We start from the raw sequence: 9,528 nt of genomic DNA, 5'->3' as shown, positions 1-9,528 counted from the left end.
CTTAGACCCGCTAGCCTTTCTCCTGAACAAACACATCAAGCTCCCATCCAAGGCCCACAATATTCTGTTCCGTATTTTCACGAACAGTGCCAAATCACTTATCACAAAAAACTGGAAGGCCCAAGATCCCCCAGACATAATAATGTGGAGAAACAAGGTAACCGACCTCATAGAACTAGAGGAATATAAATATTTCAGATTAGACTCCAGAGACATTTTTATTAATGCCCAAGATATGTGGAATCACTATGTCAATCCCTACTGAAACCCTTGCACGCTTACACCGTACAATACTATTTTATGCTTACTCTTTTTGATCTGTGGAGACGTTGATATATTATTTGATGTATTATTAGAAGTTTTCTTATGACCTCATATACTCACCATATTAGTGTGATTGGAACATTAACATGGCCTATTAGGTCACATTTTGCGTTTGTGGTATGTTGTTTTCCTTTTTTTTTTTTTTTTTTTTTTTTTCTTCTTCCCTTTTTTTTTCGTACAAAACTCTTATTTTCTTATATGAGAATAGTTGCTTTTTGTTTAGCAAACTCGTGTATTGCAATTTGTTACTGTATCATATGTCTTTGCGCTTTTGACAATGTTTTGTATTATGGAACTATCTCAATAAAAAAAAAAGAACTTGGAATAAAAGCTGTATTGGTTTTAGAAGTGCAGAATCTATACACATTGCTTATACAGGGAGTGCAGAATTATTAGGCAAATGAGTATTTTGACCACATCATCCTCTTTATGCATGTTGTCTTACTCCAAGCTGTATAGGCTCGAAAGCCTACTACCAATTAAGCATATTAGGTGATGTGCATCTCTGTAATGAGAAGGGGTGTGGTCTAATGACATCAACACCCTATATCAGGTGTGCATAATTATTAGGCAACTTCCTTTCCTTTGGCAAAATGGGTCAAAAGAAGGACTTGACAGGCTCAGAAAAGTCAAAAATAGTGAGATATCTTGCAGAGGGATGCAGCACTCTTAAAATTGCAAAGCTTCTGAAGCGTGATCATCGAACAATCAAGCGTTTCATTCAAAATAGTCAACAGGGTCGCAAGAAGCGTGTGGAAAAACCAAGGTGCAAAATAACTGCCCATGAACTGAGAAAAGTCAAGCGTGCAGCTGCCAAGATGCCACTTGCCACCAGTTTCGCCATATTTCAGAGCTGCAACATCACTGGAGTGCCCAAAAGCACAAGGTGTGCAATACTCAGAGACATGGCCAAGGTAAGAAAGGCTGAAAGACGACCACCACTAAACAAGACACACAAGCTGAAACGTCAAGATTGGGCCAAGAAATATCTCAAGACTGATTTTTCTAAAGTTTTATGGACTGATGAAATGAGAGTGAGTCTTGATGGGCCAGATGGATTGGCCGTGGCTGGATTGGTAAAGGGCAGAGAGCTCCAGTCCGACTCAGACGCCAGCAAGGTGGAGATGGAGTACTGGTTTGGGCTGGTATCATCAAAGATGAGCTTGTGGGGCCTTTTCGGGTTGAGGATGGAGTCAAGCTCAACTCCCAGTCCTACTGCCAGTTTCTGGAAGACACCTTCTTCAAGCAGTGGTACAGGAAGAAGTCTGCATCCTTCAAGAAAAACATGATTTTCATGCAGGACAATGCTTCATCACACGCGTCCAAGTACTCCACAGCGTGGCTGGCAAGAAAGGGTATAAAAGAAGAAAATCTAATGACATGGCCTCCTTGTTCACCTGATCTGAACCCCATTGAGAACCTGTGGTCCATCATCAAATGTGAGATTTACAAGGAGGGAAAACAGTACACCTCTCTGAACAGTGTCTGGGAGGCTGTGGTTGCTGCTGCACGCAATGTTGATGGTGAACAGATCAAAACACTGACAGAATCCATGGATGGCAGGCTTTTGAGTGTCCTTGCAAAGAAAGGTGGCTATATTGGTCACTGATTTGTTTTTGTTTTGTTTTTGAATGTCAGAAATGTATATTTGTGAATGTTGAGATGTTATATTGGTTTCACTGGTAAAAATAAATAATTGAAATGGGTATATATTTGTTTTTTGTTAAGTTGCCTAATAATTATGCACAGTAATAGTCACCTGCACACACAGATATCCCCCTAAAATAGCTATAACTAAAAACAAACTAAAAACTACTTCCAAAACTATTCAGCTTTGATATTAATGAGTTTTTTGGGTTCATTGAGAACATGGTTTTTGTTCAATAATAAAATTAATCCTCAAAAATACAACTTGCCTAATAATTCTGCACTCCCTGTAAAGGCTGTGAACAACAATTACATGATCCGGTAATGAGTGGAAATGAATGTCTCACATGTGATCAAGACATTTTTATATTTACTGCATAATGAAGAAATCTATAAGCATAATTTGATGCATTAAAATAAAAAAGTATGTTTTAAATGTATTTTAATTGGCCTGGATTTCTAGATCTCATAATCAGAGCAAGCATTCTGTTATCTGACAAGAGGCTCTGTTGCAATCCTTTAGACTAAAATTAGATATTTACAAAGGTGACCAGTTTTCCAAAACGCCATTTAAAGGGACATGAAACCCAAATGTTTTCTTTCATGATTTAGAAAGAGCATGCAATTTTAAACAACTTTCCAATTTACATCTGTCTAATTTGCTTCATTCTCTTGATATCCTATGTTAAAAATCATATCTAAATAGGCTCAGCAGCTGCTGATTGGTGGCTGCATATAGATACCTCGTGTGATTGGCTCACCCATGTGCATTGCTATTTATTCAACAAATGATATCTAAAGAATTAAGCAAATTCGATAATAGAAGTAAATTGTAATGTTGTTTAAAATTGCATTCTCTACCTGAATCATGAAAGAAAAATGTTGTGCTTTATGTCCCTTTAAGGACTCCTCAGACACAAATTCTGGACATCTCATAAATGTTGAAGAGATGGTAAAAAAAAAAAAAAAAAGTTTCCTTGTATACAGACATGTGAAAATAGTTTACCTACAATGAAAGCCATTAATAAAAATTATTGCTAGGATAAAACTAGAATTGAATTACCTGTATGCGTGTGTTGTAATAAATGCTAATTGTCATTGTGCAACCTGCCAATTTAATAGTAAATTTAAGCTACTTCTTATTGGGCTCATATATGTGCTTCTTGGGCGTATCAAAGCCAGTGCTCACTAGCCTCTGACCTCACCGCACGTCACTGGTATACTAGTCTGTGATTGGCTGATGTCTGTCAAATGATACAGGGGGCTAGAAAATCGGAGGGAAAATAAATTTGTCAGAATAAAATCTACTGCTCATTTAAAATTCAGATTATTTAAATATCCCTCCCACTTCCCCTACCCTCCCAGTAGTTCTTTGCCTCGTTTCATGGAGCTAGGCAGAGAAGCGAGTCTCTTGACAGGCTGTCCATAACGATCCATTGGGACAGGTCTGAATGGTCACCGTTCCATTGTCTCAGCATGCATAATTGTAAAGGTCTGAGATGGAAGAGAGTGATAAAGTTTATTTAATACATATTTAGGACATATTACTGCTTAGAAGACCTCAGGTGGAGGTCGTTGGCAGCAAGCTTTCATGATTAAAGTTTGACACCATAGAAGCAGCACCTGGTCCTTTGACTAGACTTGCCATTCAGCTTCCTGGTAGGGTTATTCTGCAGTAGATGTGTTTTTACAGGCTCTTAAAAGGTAGTGCTTGATTTACTTAGCCACCTTAGCAGACCCTGTGGCGTGAGCGCTAGATATCGGCGCCATTATGAAAAACAGCCTGAGAAAGAGAACTCCGCCTGAAGTGGGTGTACCGGATGGTTTAGAGAAGCCACGCTCATGCCGTGGGCCTTTTTTGGCGCCATTACCGCTCCTTCCTATTGCAGCGCGCCCTGTGTAACGATGCAGCCTTCAGACCGGAGCAGCAGCCTTGGAGTGCAGCGCCTGTCACGGAGGTGGTGAGACATCTCAAACTAAGTATTAACCCCTACATGAGAGCTAAATTGGGAACTTAACAGTGTTTTTGCACTATACACAGTACTCCATTTATTGTATTTTATTTTTAAATCTGGTTGCCGTTTTTTCTTCACTGTGGTCATTATGGATGACTCCATTTCTAAGCTCAGCCAGGAGGGTACTTTCCCTACTCTCTTTATTTGAGGCAAATACATAAATGAATGCTTTGCAGGTTAAACACAGTGTGTTTTCCTGCTCGATTGTGCACTTCATGCTTTATGTCTATTCTACAGTCTCATTTAGGGGGTCCTGGTATCCAGACACCCGCAGTGTACACGCCAGCTCAGTCAAATCCTGGATGTTCTGCGGACTCGCAGATCTCAATTTGCCCTGATATGCCAATACTATAACCACAGACAATGGCCCCTATCCCAACACATGCTATCCTCTGCAACCCTGTCTCTCAAGCTCTCCACATGACTTTGCTTCCTTGAGTGCTATGCCTGTTGCAGGGAAAAGGAAGGTTAAGCATGGGTCCTCTAAATCTAGGAGCAACAGTTCTATGGGAGCTGCAGCAATCAGCCATTTGCAGCTTTCTGAAGTTGATTCCTCGGCTAGTTCTGAAGGAAACTGAGGACATTTATTTTAGATTTAAAATTGAACACCTAAGATATGCTGTTAACCACACTAAGTCTGAGTCTAAACCCTCAGAGGAAAAACAGATACTTAAATTGGATATGGTTTTTAAAACCTGAAGTGTTCCCAGTACCTTCATTGGTGCCGGATGTTATATCCAAGGAGTAGGAAAAAGCTGGTGTACCCTTCAATCCTTCTACAACTTTTAAGAGAATGTTTCCTGTACTGGATAGCCATTTTCAGGTGTAGAATACTGTTCCTAAGCTACACTCCCTAAGGTGCACAAGAACCTACTGAAACCTCCGGGCCGCCCCATAGTAGCAGGCACTGATTCTTTATTTTCTAATATTTCCATTTATTTGGATAAGGTGTTAAGGCCCTTTGTTACACAATCCCTTTCACATATTAGGGATACTAGCGATTTCCTCCTTAAAATTGATGGGTTGACAGAAAACTATGATAAGTGCATTCTATACAGTCTGGACAGTGTTAGTTTATATACGTCCATCACTCATAATAGTGGTGTGGATGTAATTAAGTATGTATTAGCAGAGAGCTTGAAGTTTAATTTGCTTGAACAACAGTTTGATAGATCTGCTGGAAATTATTCTGTGTTATAACTACTTATTCCAACGGATACTTATTATATCCAACAACAAGGTACAGCTATGGGATCCAACGTCGCCCCTACCTATGCAAATCTATATATGAATTGGTATGAGGAGCATCTGGTCTTTGAGAATGAGATGTTTCATCTATATGGCGCCACTTGTTGGCGCTATATAGATTATGTCTTTGGCATTTGGTGGGTCGACGTTGGCTCTCTTAAGACATTTGTACAAACTCTAAATAATTCAAGGTTTATTAAAGTTCCCCTTAATTCGGAGCAAAGAGAGTATCAATTTTCTAGATACAAAATGATATAAACATAATGGTTATATACAGATCTGTACTGTAAAGAAACAGTTCGAAATACCCTTCTCCACTACACTAGTGCCCATCCTCTCACACTGAAACAGTCTTTACCAAATTGCCAAGTCCTGCGTGTGAGAAGAATAGTAAAAGATGAGAATTTGATACACAGTAGATTGATGGAGGAAGGTTCACGTTTTCTAGAAAGGGGTTACCCTGTTGAGCTCATCAATAGAAATATAGAGGAGGTAAGAGACCACACGTAACAAAGCCCTTAAACTAACAGAGAGAGAATAAACAAGACTGGATGGTTTTTGTTTCTGAATTTAATTCATTAAGTTCACATGTTCAACGCATTATTAGATAACATTGGCACATTATAAAGGGATTGCAATCCAGATGTAGAGATTTTAGCTAATTTGCCAATGCCAGCCTATATCTGCCCTCCGAACATAAGAGACAGATTGGTGAGAGCGGATTTAGGTAGTCTTAAGAGGAATAAAACTGGCTACCTGGCAAGTCTCCCTTGCTTGGGCTGTTCTAGTTGTAGCAGTCTAGTAAAAGGCGATAGTTTTTTCCATCCTTATACAGGCCAAAAATATGGAATCAATGGTTATTTTACCTGTAATGCTAGCTTTGTGATATACCTAATCAAATGCCCATGTGCCAAGATATATATTGGCGAGACGACCCAAAGGGCACGGGATAGAATAGTGCAGCACAAATCTAGTATTAAAAGAAAAAATATAAAGGTTCCTGTAGCTTACCATTTTTTGGAGGCAGGCCATTCAATTGCACAATTGAGGTTCCAAATGATAGATTTAGAACATCCCCCTAGAAGGGCTCAGAATAGGGAGTCTCTGTTAAAGAAGAGGGAATTGCTTTGGATACATAAACTTGATGCATTAACCCCTAAGGGGATGAATAAAGATTACGATTTGAACCAATTTTTGTAAACATTCTTTGTAAAAATTCTTCGTGAAAGACGCTGTTCTCTATGATAATCTATTTTGTACGTGTTTTGTAGTTTTTTTGTTTGTCACTATTAAGGGGCATGTCCCCTTAACATTTTTCTGTAAAAGATGTCACGCCTGTGTAAAGGTATTTAAGGTGCTGTAACTGCATTACACTTTAGACATGACTTAGGGTTAACAGCCAAAACGTAGTCTTGCTACTTTGTACCTACCTGCTGATATTAGAAATAAAGAAGCTACATTGATTTAATTGGTGGTGCTGCCGCCTCTTCTTAACTTGAACAAAATTACAAGATATGCAGTAACCCTTTGGCGTGCACACCTATTGTCAGGGTATTCACTATTACAATCTGTCCTTTAATTCTGAATCCTCTTTTCCTATTTAAGGCCCTCCTCTCTATGCTCCTCGCTTGTAATTTGAATCAGTTACTTTATGTGACTCCTCTCTGAAGACACCGAGCCCTTTCCTCAATCTGTGGGATTTCTTACTTGTTGCTTTGAATCTTTTGCAGGCCTACATTAATCCATCATTGCTGTGTGCCGGTGTGCCTATTCTATTACTTGCCAGTTTCTTAGGAACCAAAGGAGCTGCTTTCAATTCCCTAACTGATACACCGGGTGGCTGTGACGTCACACCCGGCATCTCAGCGTGTCTGCAGCGCGATGTACCGCGCTGTGTCCTTTCTACAAAACAAGCATTCAGGATATCCGTAAGGTTTTCATCTGGACTCTGACTTAGCCTTCCAAATAACCATCAGGAATTGGTCTGTATATTTTATTACTCTATTTGGATATCATTATGTCTCTCAAGTAAGCAAACTACCTAAGCACTGTATTCAATGACTGTTACTATCACTAAAATGCAGGTTAACTTCAACTGCCTGTTACATTGCTTACTCTGTTTGATCTGCTTTGATTATCATCATTTGCTGTGACCACCTTGAACCTAACTAAGTGACTTATCGTTTGTTACTATCTTATCCTTGCATAAACTATATCCTGATAACATAATCCAAAATATCATTCTAACTACATATGATATTCCCTGAAGTGGCTGAATCCTAACAAATACATTTTGGCCTAATTACAATATCTCTTTGTACTACATCTGTTTGTATTACATTCCATTTCACTACCTGTCTTCTTTGTATATGTGTCAGCTATATCATTTAATCACTGGGGCCTAGATTTGGAGTTCGGCGGTAAAAGGGCTGTTAACGCTCCGCGGGTTTTTTCTGAGGCCGCACCATAAATTTACCTCTGGTATCGAGAGTTCAAACAAATGCTGCGTTAGGCTCCAAAAAAGGAGCGTAGAGCATATTTACCGCAAATGCAACTCTCGATACCAGAGGTGCTTACGGACGCGGCCGGCATCAAAAACGTGCACGTGCACGATTCTCCCATAGGAAACAATGGGGCAGTTTGAGCTGAAAAAAAACCTAACACCTGCAAAAAAGCAGCGTTCAGCTCTTAACGCAGCCCCATTGTTTCCTATGGGGAAACACTTCCTACGTCTGCACCTAACACTCTAACATGTACCCCGAGTCTAAACACCCCTAACCCTTACACTTTATTAACCCCTAATCTGCCGCCCCCCGCTATCGCTGACCCCTGCATTACACTTTTAACCCCTAATCTGCCGCTCCGTAAACCGCCGCCACCTACGTTATCCCTATGTACCCCTAATCTGCTGCCCTAACATCGCCGACCCCTATGTTATATTTATTAACCCCTAATCTGCCCCCCACAACGTCGCCGACACCTGCCTACACTTATTAACCCCCTAATCTGCCGAGCGGACCGAGCGCTACTATAATAAAGTTATTAACCCCTAATCCGCCTCACTAACCCTATCATAAATAGTATTAACCCCTAATCTGCCCTCCCTAACATCGCCGACACCTACCTTCAATTATTAACCCCTAATCTGCCGACCGGAGCTCACCGCTATTCTAATAAATGTATTAACCCCTAAAGCTAAGTCTAACCCTAACACTAACACCCCCCTAAGTTAAATATAATTTTTATCTAAACGAAATAAATTAACTCTTATTTAAATAACTTATTCTATTTTAAAAGCTAAATACTTTACCTGTAAAATACATCCTAATATAGCTACAATATAAATTATAATTATATTATAGCTATTTTAGGATTAATATTTATTTTACAGGCAACTTTGTAATTATTTTAACCAGGTTACAATAGCTATTAAATAGTTAAGAACTATTTAATAGTTACCTAGTTAAAATAATAACAATTTTACCTGTAAATAAATCCTAACCTAAGATATAATTAACCTAACACTACCTATCAATAAAATAATTAAATAAACTACCTTACAATTACCTACAATTAACCTAACACTACACTATCAATAAAATTAATTAAACACAATTGCTACAAATAAATACAATTAAATAAACTATCTAAAGTACAAAAAATAAAAAAGAACTAAGTTTACAGAAAATAATAAAATATTTACAAACATAAGAAAAATCCTATCAGCCACATCGAATTCCGATTGGCTGATAGGATTCTATCAGCCAATCGGAATTAAGGTAGGAATTTTCTGATTGGCTGATGGAATCAGCCAATCAGTAATATAGTTCAATCCGATTGGCTGATCCAATCAGCCAATCAGATTGAGCTCGCATTCTATTGGCTGTTCCGATCAGCCAATAGAATGCGAGCTCAATCTGATTGGCTGATTGGATCAGCCAATCGGATTGAACTATATTCTGATTGGCTGATTCCATCAGCCAATCAGAAATTCCTACCTTAATTCCGATTGGCTGATAGAATCCTATCAGCCAATCGGAATTCGAGGGACGCCATCTTGGATGACGTCCCTTAAAGGAACCGTCATTCGTCGTCTAGTCGTCGGAAGAGAAGAGGATGGATCCGCGCTGGAGGTCTTCAAGATGGAGCCGGTCGTCATCGGATGGAAGAAGATAGAAGATGCCGCTTGGAGAAGATGTTTGCCGGTCCGGATGTCCTCCTTCTTGACCGGATAGGAGGAAGACTTTGGAGCACCGGATTATGGATCGCCAACCCCGCTTGGTTGGATGAAGAT

Source organism: Bombina bombina, chromosome 2, assembly GCF_027579735.1.
Source record: "Bombina bombina isolate aBomBom1 chromosome 2, aBomBom1.pri, whole genome shotgun sequence".
Taxonomy (NCBI): domain Eukaryota; kingdom Metazoa; phylum Chordata; class Amphibia; order Anura; family Bombinatoridae; genus Bombina; species Bombina bombina.
The sequence above is the reverse complement of the archived record's forward strand: the minus strand, read 5'-3'. Positions refer to the sequence as shown.